The sequence below is a fragment of the Paramormyrops kingsleyae genome, chromosome 5 (assembly GCF_048594095.1).
Source record: "Paramormyrops kingsleyae isolate MSU_618 chromosome 5, PKINGS_0.4, whole genome shotgun sequence".
NCBI classification, from domain to species: Eukaryota; Metazoa; Chordata; class Actinopteri; order Osteoglossiformes; family Mormyridae; genus Paramormyrops; species Paramormyrops kingsleyae.
Genome location: NC_132801.1, coordinates 40571788 through 40596757, shown reverse-complemented (window position 1 = coordinate 40596757; position 24970 = coordinate 40571788). Strand labels below are relative to the sequence as shown.

General features: G+C 38.5%; 1 protein-coding gene across 4 annotated transcripts in view; it reads left to right on the top strand.

Annotated features, from left to right (window-relative positions):
• Positions 1-656: 656 nt before the first annotated feature.
• Positions 657-24970, top strand: part of svild (supervillin d) — a 108109-nt gene continuing 83795 nt past the window's right edge. For 2 of the 4 annotated variants that reach the window (XM_023798686.2, XM_072712736.1), the window contains exon 1: positions 964-1624. The gene's annotated coding sequence lies outside the window, so the exon portion shown is untranslated. Of the gene's footprint in view, positions 872-963; positions 1625-24970 lie in introns of those variants that run through there. The other 2 variants (XM_023798688.2, XM_023798689.2) reach the window with 2 other exon arrangements.

Below are 24970 nucleotides of genomic sequence, written 5' to 3'. Positions count from 1 at the left end.
AAGACACAAGTGAAGTTCATCATCACTAAATACACTGGACTCAAACACTACGAATGGGATGTCCAGTGACACTTGCTGACCAAGCCTGGTCGACAGACAGGATAGGGCAGGGACTGGTCCTGACAAAAGTTTGATAAACCTAATCATTAAATTTGAGCACAAAGGCTGTCTTTCATATTTCATGTACTCATGTTTGCATTCAAACTGCTTACCAAGGTGTTTCCCTGCTGTCTTGAAGCTTAGCTATAAATGAAAGTTTTCGGTACATATGACTGATATGGTCACTCGTTATACAGTACACTGAAACTTTCTTGACGTTGAAACACTAAAACTAAAAAAGCAAGTTTATGCTGTTTATGCCACATTCTTGGTTATCACTGGCCCTCACACCCTGTAAGTTCGTTTGGGCATATCTATGAATTGGATGGATTGTCTCTTTCAAGAAAAACTGCAGAATACACAATCTGCCCTATACGCTGTGTGTGTGGCCTGTAAAACGACTTGTTCTGTGCACTTGAAATAAAATAAAAGCAAGAAAGTGGAATTTATTTAAAAAGAATTCTGACCCCCCCCCCCCCCCCCCCCCCCCCCCGACACACACTCTCTCACACACACACACACACAATCTGTAACATGAGACCAGCTTGGACATTTTGAACAAGTTTGGGTTGTTTGGCCGGTGCAAATCCTACAAATTTAAGGCACTACCAGTCAGCGACATCCCGTCTGTCAAGCAAGGTGGCAGCAGCATGCTACGTGATACCCGACAACTGAAAAGGGTGTTAATACCGAAACTAAAATGGACGAAGCAAAGCGAGGACAAAAACTGGTTGAAAGCCGTTTTCTCAGCTTAAAGTGGACATTTCCATAGGTTTGTGACGTAAAACGTTATGAACATAGTCCGGTAAAAATCTTTTAATCTTACAAACAATGTCAATATAATTCCATCCTTAAAATATTTAGTTTTATTATATCTTATGCACTCAATATAAAGCACTTATAAAAAAAATTCAGTAAAGTGGCGCAGTTTAGTTTTGGTTTTCCTACACATGCTTTCAAATTCATCTTATTATTATAATTTTTAACCGTTAATGTTTTGCTAGCTAGCATATAAAACGAAAGCTTACAATGCTGACGATCAACTGTGTTTTTATTGTCTGGTCGCCGGTGTCAGATTACCAGCAATCCTGGCGGCATAAGGGGCACTCACACTAGTGCTGGACAAGGCTCTGTGCGAACTTTCTCTTGCACTGTCTTGTTTGTAAAGCCCCCCCCCCAACCTTCGGGAAGTGGGGCTCTCAGGAGGAAGGGCGGCTTTTTTATCCCAGAGAAAAGTGAGGCTTCGCAGAGCATGCATTTGCGTTTCTGTAAATAATTAAGCTTAGCTCTTGCTCTTCCTGGGACGGCAGTTGCCGGTTGCTGGGGCACCATTTTTACTCCTGTCTTCAGCGCAACAAAACCTGGTGTCTCCTGCTTATCGTTTCTTTTCACTGTTAATGGGGATTTCTTTTCTTGGTTTGTTTTTAATGTGTATTCTGCACACCGTCGAATGTGACATGAGAAAGTTTTGAAAGTGCAGGAGCTTCATGAGCAGCGGCTGACCACAATCATTGAGTGAGTGGAGGTATGTATATAGTTCATATTTTTTCTTAATGAGATACGATATGTTATTGAAATTTAGGACAATACTTCCGTGGCTTGTGGGTTGTTTACTGAGGCATTTGTGGAGGTACGTATGACGTCAATGTGCTTTTGCAAAAATGAATCTACGCCCTATACACGCTTGTTATTCAGAGCTCAGCCTATATTCAATCCCCTTTTGTGTAACAATTCCAGTTTGACTACATGTCATGTTTCGGCTGTTCTCAATAACCTGCTAAAATGTCGACCTATTCATTCATTCGTCACCGATACGCTTGAAGGTTGCGTCTGTTAGAATATACAGGAATAAATGTTAGGAAATGACAATAGTTTGGCTCTGTGGACGTCACTAGCGCATCTCTTTATTGTTTTACATTAACTTGCATTGGATTTTACACAAGTTTGCCCAGTTTTTCATACTTCTGTAGTTTAATTTAGTGACATCGTAAAAGGATGACAATGCTTATACCAGAAAGCTAGCGCAACGACTCAGTATTAGAGCAAACAGAACTCGGTTCAGAATATCTCCGTCTTAAATTCGGAGAATTAAACAGGAAACTAAATGCAATGCAATATTTATATACTTAATGGGCACTGATAATGCTTATCTGAATCCCCTATAGCAGAAGTCTATTTTGCTATTCTCCTGTGATTTCACCTGATATTTTACCTGGCGGAAAGAGTGAGCCGTGTCAGAAGAATTATATTAATTAATCTAATATATTGCTCTTCATAGTTGTGACAAACAAGCAAACTTGCACCAGAGCTTTTTCTTAATTATATAGAGGGACTAAATAGTAAACAATGGGTCATTTTTGGTGTGATGCTTACTTTTAGTAGATGGTAATGGAGTGAAGCTCTATACATCTAAGCTTTCTGACAACATGCCTTGGTGGCTTTCACAGCTGTAGCGATGCATTAAATATGTATTGGTAACAGTATACAGAATAGACTGGCAAATAGTTGCATTTAATACCATAGATTTTACTTAGCAATGACAAACGAGCAACAATGTAACGGAGGTTCTGTTACTTATGAAGAGCAATCATAGCAATGAAACCCTAAAATCTGTGTTTCATTGGGATGATTAAATGTAATAACGCTACGTTGTTAGTAAGTTTTGTCTTTTAATATAGAACTTACAAACAACATAGTGTTAGGAAGGTTACAAGAAACTGGGCCCTGACCATTGCTACATACTGTGGGAGTTAATCAGCATAATCTTTATCTGAGGCCTTCTTTTTGATGCTTGAGAAGCCTTTTGTAATAGGAGTAGTCACTTGAGACGTGTCTGGGTTTATTACATGGCATGGTATTGAAAAAACTTATAACTCTAGTTAGCACAGTTACATTGTGGTGGAATTCTTGATGCTGTTATGACTCTTGTCATCATCCAGGTATAAAATACGTATTATTAGTAAAATACGCATAAAAAGAAATTAATGTTACATGGTATACATTGTCCTCCATAGTTTAATGATTAAAGCCCACTTTACAGTAAATGTTTGTATTATTTAGGTTAATCTGTGTGGTCACATTTTAACAAATAATAAATGGGCAGGTGTAGTAGGATTGCAAAACTATTGCGATGGAACCTGAAAGTATTGTGAGGGAACGCATTAAAAAAAGAAAATAAAATTCTAACCAAGAGCCCTTAGGGGCTCTGTAGTGGTACGAACTGGACAAAACTTCACAAATACATAGAAGGGAAGTCACAAATGTAATAATCCACAAATAAACAGGAAGTGATCCACAAATGTGCAAAGCACGTTTCACATATACAAATCACTCCATATTTTTATGGATATGACTTTACAAAACACAAATTTAATAATACATATTTGTGGATAGTTAAATATTTGTGGATCACGGTACTTGTATTTGTCTTCTGTGGGTTATAAAGTTCAATAAAAACTTCACATCCCATCTGGTACATCCCATCTGGTGGCATATAACATTGTAAACTGTTATCCAAATAATGAAAAAAATGTTGCCGCAAACAGTATTTTGCGACACCATGAAATGAATGATAGAGCATAATATGAAATGACAGATGTTTTTATTTCGTCATCCGATATAGATTGTCATATCGCGCAGCCCTACTCCTCACATAGTAAAAATGCACCCTGTGAAAATATGGAGCTTTTGTGGTGTTGATTATGAAAACAAGGTATATACTGTAAGACAACCCCAAATTCCAATGTCAATTTCTGTTCTACCCTGCCTGCAGCCCCCAACCTTTTTGTTGTTTACTTTTTTTAAAGTTGTTCCAATCAGACTTTGTTCATACATGCTGCTGAAGTGTAATTAAAAGCAACTTATTTTGCAGATAAATAGCTTTTGTATTTAAAAAAGAAATGTTACCTAAAAACAGCCATGCAAGCCCATGCACTTCCATAGCTGTCTTAAAAAATGCCCAGATATGATATAATATTTAGTTTAAGGTTAGATTTACAATCACAAGTTCCTTTCGACATTTCCTTTGCATACATCTATACAGGTGAGAGGTAGCAGATACCTCACTGTTATATCTGTGAATGCAATTACATTTCACATGTTGGAGATGTTGGAGGGAATGCAATGGTGTTTGCAGTGGTAATAACAGGTTTGAGAGTGGACTGGTGCCTGATCCACATTGCAGACAAGAGATGGGGGAAGATAAGGAGGATGTTCTTGTGCAATAGACGAAAGTCTTAATGTAGAGCTGTGGCCCTGGGAGAGCACATTTTCTCTCAGCCTTAGAGAATATTCCAGGGAAGTCTCCATAGACTGCAAACCATTTTTCTCCATGAAAGTGACCATAATCACTGAGGACTGTGGACTGAGTGGAGTCTTTCTGTGGAATTCTTAAGAAAGTTGTGATTTTTTTATGTGGGATTAAATGTGCACAGCAGGGGCCACGGCAGCTGTAGTGTTCAATTTCTTGCTCAGCAAGGACTAAGGAGAGTAGAATTGTAGGGAAACCTAAAGCATGAAAAGCACTGAAAATTAATGGTGGGTGGAGACAGTCTTTGGGAATGGAGTCCGGAGACTTGTTGTGCTTTCAGTGAGCTCATAATTTCCAAAAGAAAGACCAGGTGAGCTGATTCACTGCCCAATAAATGACCTCTGTAAAACAATTAGGTGCTTTGCTGAAGGAAAAGCTGTCATACATTGAGTGTGAAGGATCTCCCAGTTTCTTTGGGCACCGACATAGATTCACATTTGGCACAGTTAATGGAATTCAATGCAGGCGGTTCCCTTGAGTGTTGCTGCAAAGCCAGCTGTTAACATGTACATTTTTGGTAAATGAGTCAGCCCTGTTCTCCCCTGTGGCTCTGGCATTTCATGTGAGGATGATGGGTGGATCTCTCTTTAGTGGCAGCTGGCACAATTCTGATCATCGACTTGGAGCTGATGTTTTCTCAGACTTAAAACATCTGTTCACCTATTTTTCAATAACTGCTTTTGTAGCTGTGCTCATATAATTGTTATATTAGACTGTAATATAATGTATTAACCATTGGTTTATGGCCAATTCGCTAGTATATACTTCAGGAGGGCTATTGTGTACCTTTGCCACAGTTGGCACAATCACATGAGCTGTTGGCAGAATATTTGCAATTGTGGATAATTTGTAGTTTGTTATGCGTTTTGTTGTTATTCGGTCAGTGTTGCTCTGGAAACATGTTAAACATGTTAAAATTCTGTTAAACCCACAAAGCCTTTTTAAATTTATGGATAGGCAAACAATAGTTGCTGTGAATCTACACAAGGAGACAGTTGGGACAGTTGTATTGTAAATACTATTGGATCATTCTATATCAAATCACCCAGAGGATCTCAGGTCACCTTCTCAGATATACCTGAAAAAAAACACAGATGCCACTATACCAAACTTATTCCTAATATTAGGGTTGTATCTCTAATAGTTTTGAAATTACAAGCCTTGTCTGATATTCATAGCTCCTTTGATATGCCATGTAGGCCACAGCTTTCAAACTTTATTAGAGCTAGCTTTTTCTGTCAGCTATGTTTTATGTACTTTACCTCCTAAAATGCTTATAAGGATGGCTTCAAAATTAAGTGCTTTGAATGCCTCTCTGTCAAACAGCATGCTAGATAAAGTACTCCATTTTTTCTGTCATGACATATTAGGCCATGTGTATGCAGTAGCCATATGTATTAGTGTTATAGGAGTGTCACAATATTTTTTTGAAATGTACTAGATTTTCAAAATTGCCTATTTTCATGTCCTCATTTGACCATGTGGGCAGTTGACCATCATTTTCATATTTTTACCATGTATTCTTATATTATATATTCTGAAGATGATCTGACAGAAATTTGGTGTTGGCAAGCTAAAACCCTGGGTTCCTTTACATCAGAGCTAGATATGATTTTAACAACTCTGAGCTATTAGTTAAGTTCTCCCCAAACGAGCTTGATGGGCCGAATGGCCTCCCCTCGTTTGTAAATTTCTTATGTTCTTGTTGCTGAGAGAGTGAGCGATCCATGTCCTATACTTACTTATTTAGTTTTTGGCAATCAATCGCACGACAGCTCTTTCCCATTTTACATGTGTTTTTTGTGGCATTCAAATCAAAAGCTAACGCTGCCCCTCAGTCTTTTTTGCTACTCAGTGGGTGTGAGTAGAGTGACTTCCACCTGCTGTGACGTCATGCACATACCCTTCACAGCACAAGGAGCGTAAGATAAGACGTGATGATCTGGGAGTATTTTACGCTTTTAACAGAAACCAGTAGCACAGCGATTTGCAATCTATGTAAAATAAAATAGCGGGAATAGCGTTAAATGGACAATCCCATTTAACAAAGCGTACGCAACTGTGAGATAAAACAAAGCAATGGATGATGTGGGAGTCGTTAACTTAATTGGACTGTTTTGCAAACTCGCTGCAGCTTGTGATACAAGAGGGGCTGTCATCACAACAAAAGTGTAACTGCATTGATGCCATTGGGAGAAAAACTTAATTTTAAGCATTCTCCACTTGTGTATACTTGCTTTGAAGATATTCTTATTGAACTGCAAATGCCTCAGAGGCGTAAAACAAACGAGATGGAACAGAATGTTATGTATGTTTGTCGTAGCCTAATTAAATATTTTTTGTCATACATTTTTTCCATCTGTATTTATTAGCTTAAAAAAATTAATATATAAAGTATAACAAAGTAAAAAGAGCTCTTGTATCGGCAGTTGTGTATCAGAATCGGATCGGAACTGAAAAAATGTGGATTGCCCATCTCTACCTTGGATGGGATGTCATCATAGGGCACACTCCTACACACACTATAATGGGGGTATATTGTTGCATTTCACTAGTGTCCAACTTTTTTAAATCTCTGCCAGGCTTGGCACAGAACTACATTTACCAAGACATATAAAGAAAGATAAGCAGTTTTATTCACCATTATATCCTTGGTATGGGCTGGCATAGCCTCAATCACTTCTTAAAATAATAATCTGTGTAGATAACACATGGTTGCATCTTAAAAATATTTGACCCATTCTCTTTAAGACATATAACCAAGGTTGTTTCACTGTTGAAAACGTGTTCTATTATCTCTCAGTCTATCACCAGAGGTAGATTGCTGATTAGGCTAAAGGTCGGTTCATACTTCTCCATGTGCGGACAAGTGTGTACAAATATGTTGCAATTTACATAAATGTGCTTCATCTGCGGTTGAATGCTTGCAGCACCAAGATTGTGTTTTTTTTTCCCCACTCAATTGGGCTCCCGATTTTCTCTCTCAGTTCATGAGCAATATATTATTATTATTATTGTTGTTGTTGTTGTTGTTATGCATTACATATTGTCTTCATGAGGAAACAATACATAGAAATTATGATATATCGGTTAAAATACTGAAATTTAAACTTTATCCATAACCAAGTGTAGCAGCACTACAGTTACAACTGAAATAATGGAGACAATTGCATTGGGCGATCAGCCATTTTCCAGATTGGATGATGAGGGATTTCTTTGGTTCATTCACCACTTATAATAGGTCTGAAAATACCGGCCTGCAAAATATTCATAATTCATTATTTTATCAGGCCCGTAGATCAATCTTTTATTTTCCAAAGAATAAAAAAGTCATTCTGCTAATCTGTGCCAGGAAGCTTGGAAAGTTTCACCGCTTATTTTGGAAAAAAAAAATGTGACTCAGTTTTCCTTATTGTGCTGCACTGTAACTTACAATGCTATATTCAGACCTGTCTTGAATTTAAAAGGATAGCTTGCTTTTTGTAAACTCAATAGATTTGAATGTGTAGTACCTTTTAGTTAAGTACTTTTAAAACTAGGTGTTTTTTACTTTTACTTGAGTAGCATTTTACTGGATGACTTTTACTGGAGTAACATTTGTGTGGTATCTGTACCTTTACTTAAGTATGAAAATTGAGTACTATTTCCACCAGTGTTCCTCCCATGCATTCTTTGCATGTGTGACTGTGTGCATTTTATGCAGACTTAATGGCAGCAGTATGAACAGACTTGTGTCCTTTTACAAGTGCAAATGCGCGACTGCATAGTCCACATGCAGAGAAGTATGAACAGGCCACAAGACAGAGATCACAAAACGGTCATCTTCCTCTTCCTTAATTTGATTGTTGGTTACTTGCTTACAAGAAAGCAGTTTCGGTTTTCATTAGGGGTGCACCGATTGCAGTTTTCTGGCCGATCAACGATCACCGATCCTTAGACAACCTTACCTGCCGATCTCGATTTTTTTTTTGCCGATCTTGTTTCTTTCATAACTAAAAGACAATTACTTCAATGTTTCCATTTTTATTGAGTAAATTGATATGAATACTCACAAAACATGAGGTAGTGTCCTCAAATATAAATGAACATATAAATGAGCATTGCTGTTTGAACTACAAAATCATATTTTTTCTTCCAGACTTTAATTTCTCTAATTTTGTAAAAATGTATTGGGCGGGCGGGAGGGAGGCAGCCTGCACTGCACCTCTCTCGGGAATGGGAGAAAAGGCTGATTTAAAAGCATATAACTAAGATCGGTGGATCTCATGGGAATATGGTCGATTTCTGATCCCCTCAAATTAACGTGATCGAGGCCGATAGATCGGTGCGCCGATCGATCGGTGCACCCCTAGTTTTCATTATAGAAGAATTTTCCTTAAAGCAAATACTGAATTGGTCTAGAGAGAATCTGGGGGTTGTACTTCTGCTGAGAGTTTTAAAGCCCGTGCTGGATGTATTAATTTTAAGTTGTGTGTGAACATATTAATTGCAGCTTTTATTGTAAATATTTGCTACACATTGAACGACTTTCCCTAATATCAAAACTCAAATATCAAATCATTGTTTTACAGACAATGCCAGTGCCCTGGGGTTTAGGAGGTGTTTCACCGTTAGCTGACTCACTTTCCATGGCTGACAAAGATAATAATTCCCAACAAAAATTCTATAGGAAAACTATTCTGGCTTTTCCCAACATGTTTGGCAAAAAGGGTTGTGCTGCCAGCTTTGTGAAATTAAGTACTGAGTAAACTGTAGCAGTCTTAGCCTTCCTTTCAGAGTGTGGTTATAGCTATGGACACACGACAGCAGAAGCTGCACATTTGCATTGTAGCTCACAGATTTACAGAATTTGACGTTGTTTGGGCTATTATGCAAATGCTGCTTGGCAGAGGTAGAAGCATCATTTACATGCTAGGAAAGTCGAATGCAGAGGAAAAACGGACTGCGCTCTCCATGTTTATGACCTTCATCTACTGAATAACTGATCATTTTGTTGCTGACCTAATTTAATCCCAGGAGAGCATCAAAGCAGCTGGTTTAGGGAAAACTTAAACTGCAAGGCACCATGAGGAGCAGCAATGAGTGGTGTCTTAGAATTGAAAAAAGAAAGGTTTTTGAGGCAAAGTAATAACCCTATTTGGTCGTTTTGTGTCACTTTTAGTTTTTCACATTAGTGAAAGTGGAATCATTCTCCTGCTAAGAAATTTCCTTAAATGAACGTAGGACAAAGTAGCTGTTTCTCATAATGCATTAACTCACCATTAATGCCAATTAGGCCTCTGGATTTTTGATTCTTGGTTATTGAGCTGGGCATCTGTAGTCTAGATTCCAGAGCTCAATCGATGCAGCGTAGCATTTATGAAATGTTATATTTTAAATCATCACAGCAATTAACATGCAATTATGAAGACCCATGAGAAAACAAGACATTCTGTGAGTACACCTAATGTGGTGTTATAAATAAATGAAACTATAAATGTAATTTTAAAAAATTAGTTTCTTATAAGTTTAAGTTCTAAGTTCTTTTGAGCTCTTCATATTAATGAAGCACAATTGTATTCCAGTGTAGTGCTCTGGGTTGTATTTAACTGCAATACATTTTTTGTTTTATGCATTGATAGTGATTTAGAAATACATTATTTCTTCACCATGCATTTCATCAGAGCACATTTTTGCTCTGGTCTTTCCTAGCCCTTCCCACATACTTCACCATGCAATTTCCACCCATGAAGACGAAACATCTGTGGCATTTCAGCTGTTCAAGGTTCAGTATTTTTAACAAACAGTGATTCAAGAATGTCCACACTGAAAGCTATCTAATGGACACAACAGGCATCATTCCCGAGGACACTGAATGTTGACTGTCTTTGAATGTTGACTGTCTTTGAATGTTGACCAGTAAACAAATTATAAATTAATAAAGTAGACCTAAATTCTCTGGGTAAGTCATCTGGCTATAAACCTTCATTCAGTCCTAGCAACCATATACTGTATAATTAACATCTTACTTTAAATAGTTCCTTTTTTTGAATGCTATTGAAATGTATAATCTGTCTGGACTTAACCTTGTATTACTTTTACCATTGATACCCTCTTAGTAATGGAATATTTACTGTATTTTCCTTATTCCTGACCACTTCTGCAGATGGTTCACGGTATTGCTATTTGAAAAGACAGGGCATCCTTGTAGCTCTTAAAAGAATTCTGACAGCTCAATCACACAAAACTATTGCAGTATGGAGTGAACAGAGCATGATCTTGCTGACATGGTATCTGGAGAGACAGGGGGTTGTTGTAGAGGGATGATTTTGGGTGGGAGATTGGTGCAGATTGGTGGTGGTTAGGAACGAACGAACTTAGAACCTTTTGGCTAAGCAACTGGCAGCTTTCCAGGACTTCATTGTGGCACTGTTTGTTTTTCTTTTAGCTTGAACTTTGGTGTCTTATAGGGATAGCTGTTCTTCCTCTTCCTGTCTTGTTCTTCTTCTTGCTAAGGTCACTGAGCTTCACATCAGAGTTGTTTATCAAAACCGCTGGAACTGTCGCAGTGTGTGGAATCCAAAGGAGCATGTAAGAGCGCTTTTCCACAGCACCAGGTACTATACTTTTGGTATGGTACTTTCAGTCCTTTCCTTTTTCCATTGACTTCCAATGGAGTAGCAGTACCAATGATTTCAGTACCTAACGTGTCAGACCAACTGGTGTACTTTTTTGGTATCTTGGTACTTTGGGGTGGGACTTGAAACTCTTTCTTTGTCGATTGGTTATGCAAATAGTTAGCATCTGAAACGCAATACAACTGCCGTCTTGAAAAAAGTTGTGAAATCAGAAAACAACAATTAATTAATTAAATGTGTGTGTGTGTGTGTGTGTGTGTGTAAATATATATAATATACTGATTTTTAAACATATACTTTGATAATCTTGAAATGGAATGATGATTATAATTACAAAACTTCATGTTTCTTTTTCCCTTTGACAGAATAAACATTTTTTAGAGAAACTTAAACTCCCTGCGCTATAATGTCCGTACAGAATTGAAAGTAAGAAAAGCCAGATCTTAGTCTACCTGACTAGCAGTGTGAGAATTGCATGTGTATAGCAGGCATTTGGTATTAATATCTCATATGGTCCAGCTCTATGCTATACTAACGGCCACAAAATACCATGCCTCTAGTTGAGATGTCATTTGGTGTTGGTACCAGTTATTATGCCAGTCGAAAACCAACACTCTGAAGTACTAAAAGTTTGGTGCCTGGTGAGGTGCCTTTCCCTGCAAAAACTACAGATTTGGCTCGCTACATTAACCCCCATATCTGAGGAAAGTACAGTGACATAAGTCGAAGTATTTAAAATAAACTGTCATTTCATAAGAAGGCACATTGTGGTACTGGACAGTGGATCATGTAAAAATTATTTTCACAGGCCTAGTAATACAATTAATTATCCTACTAAACACCTGCATCTGTGTTAAGGTCTGATGTTTCTTAAGTCTTTTTTATGTGGAACCAGACTGTGTGAAATTTGAGAGCTTTGGCTATTGACCACTATTGCAGAACAACCTTTTGCAAAGGACCTTTCAAACTGCCAGCTTGAAGCTTAAACTGTTCATTTAGCTGGAGCATCCAGCCCTGGAACCTCTCTTGCACCCTCTAACTCCATACAACTTATGGGGCATATAATTGCCAAGTTTGGCCTAGAAAAAAACTAAATAAAATTGGTGAGGAAGTGTTGTCTAATCAGTCTTGCTACACACAATAACTTCTGATGGCAAATGAGAGTGTCTGTGCTGTCATTCCTATGAATAACTATATGACTGACACTGGCCACAGTTCATATATCCTATGTCCCATACCTTTAGAAAAATAGATTTTTAGAGTATCTGACATTAAGTGTACCGTGCTCCTCTTGGTAGCTTTGTAATCACTTCCTATGGAAAACCCCACAGGAATGCATGTAGAAAATAAACATTTTATGTATAATGTGGTTGATTTTTGTAAGCAGATTCACAGACTTTATCTCAGCAGAACACTGGTTCACGCCCCAGCAATTTCCTTGATTTTGTTTAGACTGTAGACAACAGCTCCACTTTTTTGCAAGATCAGAAGCACTTTCAGGACTTGGGATAGCTTCTGCTGTGGGCTTTGAGTGTTTGCATTCCTGTCTCATTTGTCTGCATTAGCAGAATCATGGTGGACAAAAGTGAGAACCAAAGAGAGGACCAGCTGTATCAGACCCTCCCCCCCCCTCCCCCAGTGTTCTTAATCTTTTTTGCAGCGTGTGTCGCATTGGATCCATTATCATCACACATGTAACCCATTAAGCAGTGATGCTCATGAGTGCTGCACTCGTTAATTTGATAAAGACTGCTGTGCAGGACGTGGTTCTGAACCCTGCTGTGTGCTAACCCATGCAAGGGCAGTGGGGGCCTTTCTGTTGCTTATCTCAGGTTTGAAACAGAACTTGGGAGGTGGGGCTTAGCCACTTGCATGGCTCCTACCCTGGATTCAAGTAAGAATTTGAGATGTACTGCAGTGTGTCTGGTTCCTGTTAATCTTGTCAAATATCTCCTGGTTCATCTCTGTACAACTGAGTGATGGAATAAACTGTTTGAATTTGGCTTAAGAGCTGTTAAGATGTGGGGTTTACATGCCATAAATGATTTTCCAAGTTAAATTTAAATTGTATTACATCAGTGATTTCTTTGGTGCACACTGTACTACCAGAGGACATAGAACACCTCTGCTTCTCGAAGAATGTGCATGACTATAAAATATGCATATATTTTGGGTGAGAATCATAATGGTCATTTTATACTCTCTTAATAGTGGGGAATATCCTATTACTCACAGTCTTTCGCCTTCTGAAAATAAAGCTTTGAGTGAGTTAATATCTGATGAAGAGATTATTAAGCCTGCCGACCAAACTGGGCTCCGTTGTCATTCAGGACAAGTTGGCCTACCACAATGAAATAGAGAGACAGCTTAAAGACGACACTACACACAAGTAGGGCTGCAACTAACGACTATTTTGATAGTCGACTAGTCATCGACTATTAAAACAATTAGTCGACTAATCGGATTATAAATTGCATAATTATAAAATGGCTCCTATTTAGCTACCAGCTTTTACATTTAGCATGAGGTTATTGTTTGACATCAATGCCGCAAAACAACACATGTAAAATGGGAAAGAGCTGTCGTGCGATTGATTGTGCAAATAGATTTAACACGAAATGGGAGGTTTCTTTTTAGAGATTGCCAAAAACTAAATAAGTAAGTATAGGATGTGGATTGGTCACACATGGCTGATACCCGATCCGTCAAATACAGTAGGTCTGGATCGGCACCGATCCGAATTTCTGATACAATATTTGTTATAATCAGGGCTGCATATAACTGGTACGCATTCACCTTTTATAAGCGATACGTGCGGCAATCTTTTGCTGTGACAGTGCAAATACGTATTTTATGTGCATTTGTGCTGATATGACAAGAAATTATCATACATTTTAACCTGTATATGCTAATTCGTACTTCATTTGCGGTATAGGGGTTAAAATGCACGGTAATTTCTTGTCATATCAGCTATTTATATAGCCTATGTTTACAAATAAAAACTCATTTTAAAGCAGGCTGAAAAATCCAAAGATCCTGACCCAAAATACGGGAAATTTAGAGCAGCTTCCCATTGCCATTCCTCTGTTAACAGCAAGAAAACGGACTTAAACTGCTGTTATTTATTTTTAAGGGAGCATAAGCTCTCGCAGCACTTGCGACATCGGAGCCACTGTCCTGAATCTTGAGCCTCAGAGTTTTCTTTATTTAAGCAATGGGTTTTCTACACTGTTTTCTGACCTTTATTAGCTAAATTTTTAGCGAATGAGACACTTCATGACACACCACCGACTTCCAAACAAAAATACGTTCTATTCTGATCTTTTTTGAAAATGTAAAATATACTACTACTAGCCTATTATTATGCCCTATTGTTGTTGTTGTTGTTATAATTATTTATTATTATTATTATTATTTATTATTATTATTTATTATTATTAGATACGCCAGACAACAAGAAGTCCGTGCTATTCACCCTTTTGTAGATGTAGGACATTAAAAGCCTTTGAGACTTTAGAGCGTTTAATACGCGATGATGCCTGATTTGTGGCCACCATTCTTCTACCTGTTGCTGAATGCTATTGCGCAAGAGCGAATCTCACCTTTGTGGTGTATTGGTGCAGTCTATTGGAAAGCGGTAGTATTGTACAAGTATAAAGGAAGGAAAACATCTCACTCCGTTTAAAAATACGTCTGGCGACAATTATCGACAATCAAATTCGTCGGCGACTATTTTTATTGTCGATTTTTGTCGACAATGTCGAATAATCGTTGCACCCCTACACACAAGCACCTATCCATTGATCCTACCTTCAAATTTTGTGATGAGATTAAGGCCAAGCTAAAATCACCTCCCCGTGATAGGCTTATTGACGATAATGAGTATCACTACCTGTTCCAGAAACATCCGTTGAGACCAGTCATTTATACAGTGGTACCTCAGTTCTCAAACTCATTAGAGCTCGAATTTCTTAAAAGTCGAACCAACCAGTTCGAAAAAAATTACCTAGAGCTCGATCTGAATCTCAGAAGTCAAACGGTGAACGCCGACCTAAGAACTTGTACGCACGGGGAAATGAGTCAGCACGTCTCTCAGCAGAAACAAAGGGTAACGCTTCAGCCTCAGCCTCGCATTAGATTAGCTGCGATAGCACCCTGCATGTTTACACTAACTGAATACATATATTTAGATGGTAAAAATAGACATTTAGACAATGATAGACAGTAACAGTAATTATTATTATATAATAAAATACACAAAAAAGATTTCTTATTCATTATTTTAGTATTATTAATAAACCATTAATACGTTTAATTATAATAATATTGTTGTGCCAAGTGGAGACTGAACGGAGACAAAGGCGCAGACGTCAGGGTCGGGGAATACGGGGTTTAATTACAGGTAAGGCAGGCAAAACGCAAACAAAGTGAAACGCGGACGAAATACAGAGGACTAATGACAACAAGCAGAAACCGCTGATCACATGGGGATTCCACACGGGGTTAACGAGGGGGCGTGGCACACGGAGGGAGCGGACAATCGGGGCAGGACACATTGTTTTTTTAACTTTACACATTGTTTGGATACATTTATTTTCTTACTTAACAAATTACTGTTTTGATAAATGTGCTTAGATGTGTTTAGTACAGTATATGCTCTTGTTTTATCCGGTTCATTTTGTGTTTAGATGCTAAAAAAAACATATTTAGGTGTCATTTTTTTGCGGCCAGGTACCAATTAATTGATTTCCATTATTTTTTATGGGGAAAATTCGATCACAACTTGAACTTTTTAGGATTCGATCTGGACTTCTGAACGGATTAAATTCGAGTTCTGAGGTACCACTGTATATTCAAGTATACTTGAATTCATGTAAAAGCACTGTACTCTCCTTAACAGGAAATAAAACTTGTAACACTGAGTTTGTAATGTTATGTAGCCCAGATGGAGAACAGTGTGGTGGTGATAATGCACGGGAGACGAGAAGATGGCGTACTTTCCCGAGTTTTATAAACCGCCTCAAGCGCTGGCACACTCGTCCACATACATGGGGAGCAAGTGAGGAGAAGGGGAAAAAAAATGTACATAAACACTCCGCTCAGGTCACAAACAGAAAAGAACCAAATAAAAGAAAGGGTACAGAAAATAATGTTGTCGGTAGAGCAAGTTATCTCATCACCTCGTCACCTTGTACTGACGCGCACTATGCCCCGCCCAGTTGTCAATCATTCACAAAATTACCATAAATGCCCTAGCGGCCGTTACAAACTGGAAAATAAGGTTGACGTTAGCAAGGTAGCTAACGTTAATTAGGTAAAAGCTGAATTACATAGCAAAACTTAACTTTAACTTTAACTAATTTAGCACAATAAAATGTATAGTGCAGCACAAACAACATCAACACCTACACTTTGTTAATCTTGTTGTCGGATCCAGTAAAAATTAGTTAGTTGGTAATGAATGTTCAGTCCTGCTGTTAATTAAAAATGTCCGTGACACTGACATGTCCATCACAAACTTATTTACCAATGGGGATGCTTCCCTGAAAAAACCCGCCCATGCGAGAAGTTTGTGTCAGAATTGTAAACAAAAAGTCAGGGAGCGCAAGAGAGATAGCTAGCAGCGTAAACAAAGGAAAAAGACCAATCATGTGTTTGCAAGTTATAAATTTTACTTTTGAGATGGCATTTCTTTTGCTTCAGTTAGTTTTCTTCTCGAAGCCTTGTTTTTGCTCGATGTCAAAAAAGTTTTGCTTTAATATTGGCACAAATCTGATTCCATAGACACTTTGATCCTTGTTACCTATGGAATAAGTACTTTTAGTTTTTTTGAAAAATAATCTAGGGTGGGATATGAATCGCTGGGTTTTTGTCCTTTTTGTCCTGAGAAAGTTTTATTTTTTTAGCTATTATCTTTAATTTGATTTACTGTGTTCATTTGAACACCGCAAAAAAAAAAAGCGTATGTTTTTAATAATATCAACTTCACAGGAGGGCTACAAAAGGAATACAGATGCTGAAGTAAAACCTAAACCTATTGCAGTCTCTGCTGCGACTGACATTTTGAGGGAAGATTGAAGTTTCAAAATTGTAAAATGTTGCTTGCTCTCAGTGTATATCTTTGCTGGCTGGCTTGTTTTGCAAAACCTTGTCTGCTTTTTCAGCTGTATTTACTCTTCTGGTGGGTCATGCTGCTCTCATATATAATCCCTCTGGTGTGAGAGGGCTTGACCCCTCTCCGTTTTTCCTGATCGGAAGGGGGAAAAAAATCCACATTTTGTTCATTATTTGTGGTCTAGTTTGCAGGCTTGTTTAACCATTGAGAGGAAGCCCTACCTCTCCCAGAAATACTGATAAGTGCCCAGAGACTAGGCTGCCTCTGCCCCGCTGCATATGAGCTCCCAGATGTGTTGATTAAGTTGTGCCTTGGACTTTACGATTCTTACCCATTATATAAACAGACTTTGCTCCTGGATGACAGCCCCACCTAGCAGTCCTCTGTGGTGTAAAGCTGTATCCTTACTGCCCCCACCCCCAATCTGGAATGTAAACACTGTGGGGCCTCTCTGTATTAAGGGCTAAGTAGGAGTGGGCAATGGGTCCATTTTGGGGCACCAAAGGGAAATTTAATGAGCAGCTCTGTGCTTATTGAGCACTGGTGCTTGGATCTTCTTGACCTTTTGAGTTCAGGTCTGTGATCTTCATAGGGGGTGTCTATAGGCTAAAGGATTTTGGTTCCATCTGTGGTCTTCTAATCAGTTGACTGTAAGACTACATCCAGTCAGTGACCCCTTGGCCTTTCTGCTGAGCTCCTAGACTTGAACTCCTGAGTAGAACTTTGTGTTTCCGGAAACCAGGGAATACATATGGTTTTGGGACTGATGTGCTGTCACAGATACTTTGTTATTACAGTAACTCGAAACTGTTTGATGGATCTTTTTCAAACTTTTCAAAGGCATTGTAAGAACTGAAAATGACTACATTTTAAGATAGACTGCCCTAAAATTAAAGCAGTGCTGCAGCGAGCTTAGTGACAGCAAAGAGATAGATTAAATGATTAGAGGCTTATCCTTGTGAATAGAATATATATTTTTGTTATTATTGCTCTTTTTGATCTTTGATGGATCTTATATCCACCTCATAAAAACATTATATGGATGAAAATCTGCACCTGAAAATCTTCCCCATGATAGACCCAAAATCAACTTAAAATTGGAATTGCACAACAAAGGGCAGTCAAGCAAGCCCACCAAATTTTAGCGTTGTAGACCTGGAGAGGGTGGGGGATGACCTTATTTCTTAAAATTGGAAGTGCCAGCCTTAGTGTGGATTAATGGTTTGATCGATGAAGGCGTGCATCTCTAATTAGCCAAATGCAACGAAATGCTGAGGAAAAACCACGAGATTCTGAAAAGGGATTTAATGGGATTTAATTCTCAGGTTGCCAGGAAATGGCATTCAGAGAACATGATGAGGGAGAACATTCTAATAGCAAAGGGAATTATAAATGTGCTTTCTTGCTATTCTGTCATTGTTTGCTTTGCAATTATGGATTCACCGATTGCAATTTTCTTGGCTGATACCGATTTCCGATTTTTATGCAAATATGACATGGCAATACTGATTTTTGCTGATTCCAATTTTCTTTCTAGGAACTATAATTGACAGCATATACAAACAAAAGTCAACTTTTCTTCAATGCAATTTTTTCAGAATAAAATAGATTGTTAAACTATACAATTTCCCACAAACTTCACTTTGCAGAATCTTCTTTCACTTAAACAAGTGTCAAAATAAAGTGCTCTGTTACTGGAAAGAGAGATACTCAAATAACAGTTAACCAAAAACGAGTTGCTGTACATCCAGCTTTATCTGACAAATTTTACTTTTCCCAAACAGAAGCAGGTGCAACAGATTTAAATAACAAAACAATTGTCAGTCATTTTCAGCATGTTTAAATTCACCAGAAAATATGACATTGACATTTTTCTATTGTTTACTCATCTTCAGATAATGTCCATAGGTTACAAACCTCCAAATAAAACTGAAGTGTACTGTACTCTTCCAAATAATAATAGGTGTAGGGTAATATTATTATTATCAATATCACATATTATGCATATACAGTTGTTACATCACTAGTAAGCTAGACAAAGATCAGGCTTTTTCATAACTTAAAACTGTACGGACGTTATAGTGCAGGGGTTCAAAGTTTCACTAATACATTTTCATTCTATTATAGAAAAAAAAACTTTTCAATTTTGATGATTATTCCTTTTCAATATCTAATGTATGTTTAATAATCAGCTTAAAGTTTACCTCTGTTTCACCACATTTTAGTAATAGTAGTATTTTATTGATCCTGAAGGAAATTCCAAAAGTTACAGCAGCATACACAAGTTATATCACTGTACATTTGCAAAAAACATAGGACACAGTCCTGTACAAAAGACCCAATACAATAATACATGATTGCAATGTGCCTTTGTGGTGGTTTCCCCATGATTTACTTTGGCTTTATATGTACAGTAGAAACTGCTTATAGTCATCACGGTTATAGTGATCAACCATTTACATAGATCAAAAATCTTGGGACAGAATCAATCCTGTACAAATACTGTTTCAGTTAGGTCTGTTGTGAAAATTGTTAGGTTTGTCTTGAAAGCACAAAGCTTCTCAACCTAATCAGCAATAGACTTTTCTCGTCCTTGCAGTTCAACATTGAGTGTTCAAGTGTCTAAAAATGTCACACAGAAAGTACACTTCTGCCATGAACTGTTCATCCAGCATGCGCTCCTGGAGGTTTGCTGCCTGTTTGTGTTAACACACATGAAGGAAAGACACAATCTCCTGGTGGAGCTTAGAGTGTCACAGAGTGTCATCAGCAGGTTGCAACAGGGATACAGAGCGACTGGAAGAGTCACAGAAAGGCATAGAAGTGGTCGTCCTTTGGCCACATCCCACACTGATGACCGCTTCATTGTGAACAGTGCCCTGCGGAACCGGATGATGAATGCCACTCAATTCCAGGCACAATTAAGGGAGGAAAGAGGCACCCAAGTGTCACGTCAGACCATTCGAAACTGTTCACATCAGTGTTGTCTGCGTGCTAGACGATTTGCCAGGGTACCTGATCATACCACCAGGCACAGGCGTCATCATCTTGCATGGGCCAGGGAGCATTTAAACTGGATGAGTGGGCCTCAGTGCTGTTCTCTGATGAAAGTCGATTCACGTTGAGCAGAAATGATGATGTTGGAGACGTCAAGGAGAGCGCTGTGCGTCAGCCACTGTTTTCACCAGATGAGGCTTTGGTGGTTGTGGTGTTAGTGTTGGCAGGTGTGTCTAGTCAATACAGAACTGCCCTACACTTTGTGAATGGTACAGTGACAAGTCCACACTACCTGAATAACATCATTAATCCAGTCATTGTGCCCCTGCATGAACAACACAGGCCTAATTCCATCTTCATGGACGACAATGCTCCAGCTCATCGAGGTCGCATCATTAGGGAACGGCTGCTAGAGACTGTGGTACCTCGAATGGAGTAGCCTGCACTTTCTCCACACCTGAATCCCATAGAAACCCTATGGGATCAGCTGAGTCGCTGTGTAGAGGCTTGTAACTCTGTACCCCAGAACCTCAATGACCTGAGGGCCGCCCTTCAAGAAGAGTGGGATGCCATGCCTCAGCAGACAATAAGTCAACTTGTGAACAGCATGAGACATCGTTGTCAAGCTGTATTTGATGTTCAAGGGCACATGACACGTTATTGAGACATTGACAGTTTTTGTTGTGGTATAGAGGACTTCTTTCAGTTGTTGGTTCAATTTATGACCCATTAGGCATTCTAGCACTTGTAGTCTTACAGACAAATGTGATACTGCAAGACTTTTAACAAGGGTGAAGATCAGATGGGATGACGACTCCAGAGCATATCAAGACTGGTTAGCTGGTCCCCCTACATTAGAACACTTTTCAATTCCAAGATGTTTTAAATGTGAAGGGTTCAGAGACTATGTATTTGACAATGCATGGTATTCTGAGCAGAGAGCTAAAGCTCTTCTTTTGAACTGACAGTACAGTGGTACTGAAATATGTCCAGAATGACACCACAAATTTCTGTACATTCGTAGCAAACAGAGTATCAGCGATCCTGAAAAACTCTGACATTGAACAGTGAAGACATGTCAGTTCAAGTAAGAATCCATCTGACTGCCCCTTTAGAAGGCAGAAGGTGGAGGATTTCATGAAGAACACATCTTGGGTGTCAGGTCCATATTTCCCTTACAGTTCAGTAGAGTGCTGGCCAAAGATTCCAGTGACCAATGCAAAATTCATGTTGGATGATCCTGAGATAAAACGAGTTACAGTGAATGCCACAGAGATGGAAGAGAATGTGACTCCTTTCAAAAGGCTGATTCTCTTCATGGATAAAGCTTAAAAGAATCCTAGCTTGGTCCTCGAAGCTGAAAGTCCTACTTTTGTCACTGACGAAAACTTAAAGAGCTGTGTACAGCCACTTAGGGAGATAGCCAAAACAGAGATCAACAAGCTCAGCTGACCCAAATGGAAACTGCTCATTTTAAAATGAGCTTCAAGCATACATGCATTTGAGTAAAAGACCTTGATAAAGCAGAAATTGACATAATCAAATTCTGTCACAAAGAAGTACTCTGATGAGATTTCAGCTCTACTTGAAGGACACAATGAGAAGCGTGGTAGCCACTTGTATAAACTCAACTCTGTGCCACAAGATGGTGTATTCCGAGTCAGTGGAAGGCTCTGTTAGGCAGTTGTGCCAGAGAATAGGGCTGACCAAAATATATCCCGATGTAAGTCATCTCATGTCCTGATAACAATATATCACGGCTGCACCTGGTATTTTTGGATTTTTTCTACTGATCAGCTGCAATAGAAATTGGACAAAAATCTGCAAATAACAAGGAGCGAGGTCATAAATGCAACATGATCCAAAATAGAAGGGAAGTGATCCACAAATATGCAGAACCCTTTTCACGTTCAATAGCCCAGCTATCTTTATTGAAGTCAAAGGTGGTGAATAGCAAGTGTTGGGGGATTGAAAAACTAGTGAACACAAAACTATTTCAAGAAATATTTTCCCAGCTAGACCTCTTAGGGGCTCCGTAGTAGTACTAGCTGGACAAAAATCCACAAATCAATAGGAGGGAAGTCACAGATGTAATGCAATCCACAAATAGACAGGACGTGATCCACAAATGAGCAAAACAAGTTTCACATGCACAAATTTCTCCATATTTTTGTGGATATTATTTTACACAACACAAATAAAAAAATAGATATTTGTAGATAGTCAAATATTTCTGGATCATGGTACATACAGTTGTGTTCAAAATAATAGCAGTCCAACATGACTAACCTGATCAATCACCGTTTTTGGTAGAAATTATATTTCTACATGGCAAATAATTTACTAGTAGGTGTAGTAGAGTAATGGAAAACCAACAGACCCAACAGTCATGACATGCATGCTGCTGATTATGTGTAACAGAATCATTAGTTGAAAGGGGCGTGTTCAAAATAATAGCAGTGTGAAGTTCAATTAGTGAGGTCATTCTGTGAAAAAGTAGGTGCCAATTATGGGCCTTATTTAAGGAAGGAAGGCAGCAAATTTACATGCTGGTTATAGTGCATTTCTCTCTGAAATTCTAAGTAAAATGGGTCATTCCAGACATTGTTCAGAAGAACAGCGTACCTTGATTAAATAGTTGATTGGAGAGGGGAAAACATATAAAGAAGTACAGAAAATGATAGGCTGCTCAGCTAAAATGATCGCAAATGCTTTAAAATGGAAACCAAAACCTAAAAGACGTGGAAGAAAACGGAAAAACTACCATTCGAATGGACCGAAGAATAGCCAAAATGGCAAAGACTCAGCCAATGATCAGCTCCAGGAAGATCAAAGAAGGTCTAAAGTTACCTGTGAGTACTGCTACAATCAGATGACACCAATATGAAGCCAAGCTATCTGCAAAAAGCCCTCGCAAAGTCCCATTGCTAAAAAAAAGACGTGCTGAAGAGGTTACAATTTGCCAAAGAACACATTGACTGGCCTAAAGAGAAACGCCGCAACATTTTGTGGACTGATGGAAGCAAGATTGTTCTTTTTGGGTCTAGTGGCTGCAGGCAGTTTGTCAAATGACCCCCAAATACTAAATTCAAGCCACAGTACACTGTGAAGACAGTGAAGCATGGTGGTGCAAGCATCATGTTATGGGATGTTTCTCATACTACAGTGGCGGGCCTATTTATCACATACCAGGGATCATGGATCAGTTTGAATACCTCAAAATACTTGGAAGAGGTCATGTTGCCTTATGCTGAAGTGGAAATGCCCTTGAAATGGGTGTTTCAACAAGAAAACGACCCCAAAGACATGAGCAACATCTTGGTTCCAGAGCAACAAGATTAATGTTATGGAGTGGCCAGCCCAATCCCCGGACCTTAATCCTATAGAAAACTTGTGGGGTGACATCAAAAGTGCTGTTTCTGAGGCAAAACCAAGAAATGTAGTCCAATCAGGCTGGAATACCTGTTCACAGGTGCCAGAAGTTGGTCGACTCCATACAACACAGATGTGCAGCATTTATCAGAAACAGTGGTTATACAATTAAATATTAGTTCAATGATTCAAAGGAAAGCAAAATCTTAAAACATTTTTCAGTTCATACAGTGAATCTTTCAGTTTGTAAGAATGTGGACACTGCTATTTTTTTGAACAGCCTAATATTCCCTTTCCTTCACTTTCTATAAAGGAGTAACACAAATGTGATGAATTTCTCTTCTTGTTTTGATTTGGAATAGAATTTGTAGTGCTCCCAATGCATTTGCATGTATGGAAATAAAAACTATTATAAGGATTTTCAGCTTTATTCAATTTTTTGGACACACTGCTATTATTCTGAACACAACTGTATTTGTGGATTGTCTTCTGTGGGTTACAAATAATTAAGTTCAATAAAAACTTCCATACAAGTACCACATTCCATGTGGTGGCATGTAACCTTGCAAACTGTCATCCAAATGATGAAAAAATGTTGCCGTAAACAGTGTATTTTTCGACACCATGGAATAAAAGATAATATGAAACAATAGATGTTTTTATTTTGTCATCCGATATATATCGTCATATAACACAGCCCTACCAGAGAATATTAAGCAGCCTGTCATTTTGTCTAATGACTAAATCATTGTTAATCTAATTCTCCAGCAGATACATGAGAAAGTTGGGCATGGGGGTCGTAATCATATGCTGTCTGAACAACAGCAACAGAGATTTTGGATTCCTAGTGCTAATGCTGCTATTTGAAAGGTACTCTAAAGGTGTGTGACATGTCATCAATTACATGGAATGGTGGAGAAGCAATTAATGACGGATCTGACCACAGGATTGAGTAATCTCAGATGATCCTCCCTTCACCAGAGCTGTTGTAGATTATTTCAGACCATTTGAGGTAAAACGTGGAAGAAGGCTTGTTAAAAATATGGTGTTATATTCACCCATTTGACAGTTTATGCAGTTCACGATGAGGTGGCTTCATCATTGGACACAGACTCATGCATAAATGCGATATGACATTTCATAGCACGCAGAGGACAAGTGGAAGAGATTCGCTCAGGTAACGGGACAAACTTTGTTGGTGCTAATGACAAACTGAAGGAACCAATTGCTGACTGGAATCCCTCGAAGTTTCAGTATTTGTTTCATCAGTTTGGAATTAAATGGATATTTAATCGTCCTGCAGCTTCTCATCATGGCAGAGTAAGGGATAGGTTGATAAGGTCAGTGAGGGAGGTGCTGAATTCCACTGTGAAAGAACAAATCCTTGATGAAGAAAGCCTTGACACAGTCTTATGTGAAGTGGAATCAATTATGAACAGCCGACCTATCACGAAAGCATCT